The sequence below is a fragment of the Etheostoma cragini genome, chromosome 7 (assembly GCF_013103735.1).
Source record: "Etheostoma cragini isolate CJK2018 chromosome 7, CSU_Ecrag_1.0, whole genome shotgun sequence".
Taxonomy (NCBI): domain Eukaryota; kingdom Metazoa; phylum Chordata; class Actinopteri; order Perciformes; family Percidae; genus Etheostoma; species Etheostoma cragini.
The window spans coordinates 25,632,807-25,637,857 of record NC_048413.1 but is presented as its reverse complement, the minus strand read 5'-3'; the positions used below and the strand labels follow the sequence as shown (position 1 = coordinate 25,637,857).

The 5,051-nt window shown below is 40.8% G+C and overlaps 1 long non-coding RNA gene across 1 annotated transcript in view; it reads left to right on the top strand.

Moving 5' to 3' along the window:
- LOC117948369 overlaps nt 1-3,975 on the top strand; it is a 172,612-nt gene extending 168,637 nt beyond the window's left edge. Inside the window, exons 3-4 of the long non-coding RNA XR_004657422.1 lie at nt 822-825; nt 3,914-3,975. This is a non-coding gene — a long non-coding RNA (uncharacterized LOC117948369). The remainder of the gene's footprint in view (nt 1-821; nt 826-3,913) is intronic.
- Nucleotides 3,976-5,051: the final 1,076 nt, after the last annotated feature.

The following is a 5,051-nucleotide window of genomic DNA, read 5'->3' as shown; positions in this document are numbered from 1 at the left end:
AAAATTGAATAAATATATATACACACACACACACACAATGTGTACAGTATGCATAAACAGTATGCATGCATATGCTTACATGTACTGTATGTATGTATGTATGTATGTATAAATACATGTATACATGTACAACAATCTGGATCAGGTAGCCTAACGTCTGTGTTGTTGAGATGACATTAGCTTCCTTATCTTGGGCCTCATCAGAATTAATGAATTAATAATTTGATCCCTTGCCCTTATTCATCTGCCATTTTTATAAAAGTAAAAAAAATGACTGTTTGTACATTTGTCGGTGTGTTTTTTGACACTCAGGGAGTACCAATGTTATTTGGTTGTATTAATGCCAGACAGTGGTGCAATGACAAAAAAAGACTCACATGTCTTTTGAAGTTTAACAGTTTGTTCATATCATGGAAAATCAAACAATGTCATTTTCATACATTTCAATATTCCAAATGGTCAGAGAGACAACATTTGCACAATCCATGTACATGTAAAGGATATTACAGTTTTATGGTTTATAGCCAGAAACCTAAATGAAATGTCATGTTACTGCAATCATCTGATGATAAAATAACAATAAATACATAAGTGTTGGACAGGATGACGCTGAGTCCCATCAGTCTGTCCCACATAGGAACACATGATCCTCTCCCTTCCATTCGCAGGGAGCTGCTCCACGCTTTGACCCTAAATTCAGAGACCCTAACCGCTGCCTTCTTCATTCCACATCGCGTTTGCTTCTCAGTTCTAAGCCTGCTCAGAAAGTCATGAGGATTTAGAGGGATACGTTTATCTAAAAAAGCACCTTTCCATAACAGCAAAGTTATTAGGAATAACCCCTTGAGATGTAGCATCTCATTTTCGAGGGGGTCCTTAAAGGCAAGAATATACTGTACATTCACAATTAGACAAGACATTTACACCACAGACAGACATACAGACATACACACCAGAGCTGTAGTACTCGAGTCCGGCCTCAAGACCGTTTTTCTATGGTCTCGGACTTGTCTCGGACTTGCTGGTATTTGGACTCTGACTTGTCTCGGTCACTGGTCTTGCCAAATATGGCTTTTGGTCTTAACCGAGTCCAGGTGTCTTTATCATGTTAATAATAATATTGGAGGGAAAGTGAAACCCAAAAGTATTGTCTCGAAACTGTCATGCATTAGACCTTTTTTTCTGTCCTGGTCTCGGTCTTGACTGAGACTCAAACCTTTTTGAACTTGGTCTTAACTTGGACTCAACTAGTCCTGGTCTTGCACTTAACAAAGGTGGTCTTGACTGCAGCCCTGATACATACATACATACTGAAAAAGCTCACTATCCCACCTAAACCCCCCATATCCTCCCCATTCCAACTATTATGTGTTACATAACCGATATAAAGCCATCAAGGGAATAGACAGATTGGGAAACAAGCTTAATTTAATCAGGAGAGACTTGTTTGCGGATACAGGAAGGTTTATTGTACATAAGCATAATAAAACGTACATTCTTTGGAGCTTTAGACTACGTAGTTATAGAATAATTTATAAAAGGGGTAAGGAAGCCAAGACAATCCGCCCCGCCCCACCCCCAATGGAGTCTAGACACTGATGATGGCGGTGAACGAGCCCGAGGACCAGACCGTAGGAGTCGACGGAGCGCCCGGCCTGACCCAGGATGCCTCTGGGTAGATTTTTGAAGTAAGGGACCGTTCGGCGGAAAACAAGGGAGGGTAATGTCTTTTTATTCTTTGTTGAGGGGAGGCTCATCCGATGGTTTTTTAGCTTAGAGGGGAGGGTCACCCAACTTTTGTATTCATGAAAACAGCAACATTTCAATGTGGCTCATTTGGTGCATATTTTTCCATGTAGCTCAATTTCGCTATCTCAGCCTCGCCCCCCCCCCCCCCCCCCCCCCCCCCCCCCCCCCCCCCCCCCCCCCCCCCCCCCCCCCCCCCAATCGCTAGCAGATGGGTCCCTCCCTGTTTAGTCAGCCAGACAATCTGAGCTGTAGCTTTGGAGAGACTGAATAAATCCTAAAAACTGCTTAGCTCGTTGCATCGTGTTGGAACTAAGTTGAAAAACTAATTTATTCGTTAGCAATCTTTTTTTGAACAGTCGAAGCTCGCGGACAGCACACAGCCGGAGGGCGTGAGACGGGAGGTCTCCAGGCTGCAGCCATACCCGACGGAAATATCCTTTTTTAAGTCATTTGAGATGGAAGGAGTGGTAGCATGCAAGCTCCCTAGTTAATGTTCAGCTTCGGCAGCTTTACCTGTGCTAAATTATTCAAAGTCCATAGCAACCAGTTGACAGTTGTCAAAGTTTTATTACACGTGAATTCTAGTTTAGTAGAAGAGTATCTCAATATTTGAAGTAATGCAGTAATGCAGGAAGTTTGCATTCAGGTTCCATACTTGTTGTGTTTCCACAACAATGTTAGTGAGTAATCTACTAAAACGACCACCGTAACATTTCACTTCATTTTCTGCTTTCTGGTGAAATTATCTGCATCAATTTCTGGTAAAAATGTTTTTATTTATCTTAAGGATATTAAAATATATATATATTTTTTTGGGCGGGTTGCACTGGCCAGTTTTTTTTTATTGTTGAAGGGGTTGTAACCCCCCACCCACCCACCCTGCAAATCATGCCCATGGGTTTGACTAACACCCGGAAAAATCATCCCATAAGGTTGTTATGAAATGCAAGTTTTGCCCACAGCTCCAGTAAATAGAAAGGACCTTAGTTACGACTTGGCAATTGGACAGGTTTCCACGTAACAATGTTATAAATCACTTTATTTTACTGGATAAATGACAACATAATATCCCAAATATAATGACATGACACAGCAAAAAAATAGCTTAAAACACAAGGAAAACAAAGAAATGAAACCATGATCCTTGAGCCTTGATCTTGGACCTCACCCATTGTAATTCAAGAGATTGTTATTGATTTAAAAAAAAAAACATTTTGTTTTCTCCAACCAAAAAAACTCCACAGGCTGTAACCCCAATCCTTCACCGTTGAGAAAAAGCCAACAAGATGGTTTAGCACATGAAGTAATTCTCATCTCTCAATACGGGAGTCAGATTGTGACTTTATGAATGAGGTGATTGGTGAGGGCCCTGCTCCGCCACAGCCTCATTTACTCAGTACATCACGCCGTTCACACGGCTTTGTTGGGGTGGGGGGGCTGTGCCACTAATACAGCTCCCTCCGGTCAGTCTGTGGTTATGTCAATAAAATCCTGGACCCGCAATGCAGCGCATTCCTGTGGCAGGCCGCATATCTGCTGTTTATGTCAGTTTTTGGTAATGTTACTGTGGACTCACTGATAGGCCTGTCCACCAGGGAGGACAGAAATGCCTTTTAACTTTGATCACCCTCTCAATGCAACTCCACTGTCCTTTACGACTGCATTCTACTGGAATGGAATTTCAGCGTCTATCTTCATTTTACATACACATGCCTGCAAGATAAGTTAAGAATTTCCCAAAGGAATTTATTGACCGAGAGAGACAGACGAAAGTTGTGTGTGTGTGCTTCTGTGTGTTTCTGTCGGTCTTGTTTTGGAGGCCTTTTATTCTAATTTCTTGTGAGTGGTGCAAATTGATGCTAGGATCACTCCGGATAAAATCTTCATTCATCATTCATCACTCAAAGAAACTCCCCAAAAACCACAATGAGCAGTTAGCAAAGACATGTTGAAATCGCTCTGATAGTACTGGTATTGGTAAAAGAAAGTAAACTAAGGAGTTGACAGCGCAGACAGGAGTGAAGCTCAGACACCAGTTACCGTTACGGCACGGCTGATTTTAACTCATTAGGAAGCAGATCTCCGCTGCATTTCTCCTCTTAGCTTGAGGTCAGATGACCGCGGTCCCATATGTAGGAAGTACAAATCTAAGTGATGTCTAGAGGTTTGAAAACAAGCCTTAACTTATGATGTGTTGTACAAATTATTTCAATGCTTGAAATGAATTTAAAAAGTGTATTTAGGTCATATATGAAAAAATGAGTCCTTTGTCCTCAGAGGGTTAAATAATTGCAGTCTTTAGTCCTGATAATTTGGACAATACAAAGCAAAATTAACTATTTTTCAATTTAATTGACATGACATAAGGACCAAAGTCCGTCTTCCTCACTAGTGGCCGACCAACATAATTTTCTTTTATCTTACATGGTAAAATATGGCTAAATCTTAAATTATCCAAGTCAAATATTACATTTCAAGAATGTGTAGTTTCTTTGTGATCACTGGATCAAATCTCTGCCACTGTCACTGCCCTCAAGGTAAGTTTGATCATTTTAAGTTCATTCAACTTAAAATGTTTACTCATAGAAACGAGTTCACTTGAAGCGTATGCCCTCGAAATTAAGCATAATAAATTGTGATCAGCACACTGGTAGAATTATAGGCCCCTCTTTTTTAATGCATTCACATGAACGGGTCTGTATGATATTGTACAAAAAAATGTATGCACACCAAAATGTATGATATCCTACAGAATTAGGAGAAAGCCAGCTGGTCACATAACGAGCGCCATGACGCCGAGTGGTAGCTGCTAGTTGTTTGCTTGTATCAGTGGTAGTCGGTTGTTTAGTTGCCTGGAAATAGGTGACTTTTAGTCAGGTACAGAGCACCGTGAGCTTCCTGTTGTTTCGGCAGACATCCCAATTAAATTTAATCCACAAAATGAGCATTTGCTGCGATGAAAGATCGCACCAAAAGCATTAGTACCAAAATGACTAGTTATGATTAGGAACAAGATCGTGGTTTGGATTAAAACACCCCCAAGGAACACACATTTCCTTAGTGAAAGGCTTTATTTTTCCCTGGGAAGCGAACTCCGCTCTCTGGCTTAAAAGTCTTACATGATGCCCACCCATCAACCCCGACCCCCTTGGATCTGCTGCTTATGTCATATCTCTAGTCTACACTGTGGTCACATCATCCCTTTTGAACTTTCCCCACTTCTCTAACAACTCTTTATAATCTTTTTTTTTTTAAATCTGGTTATATATATTTTAGTCTACATATTCTTATGTACGTTGGTG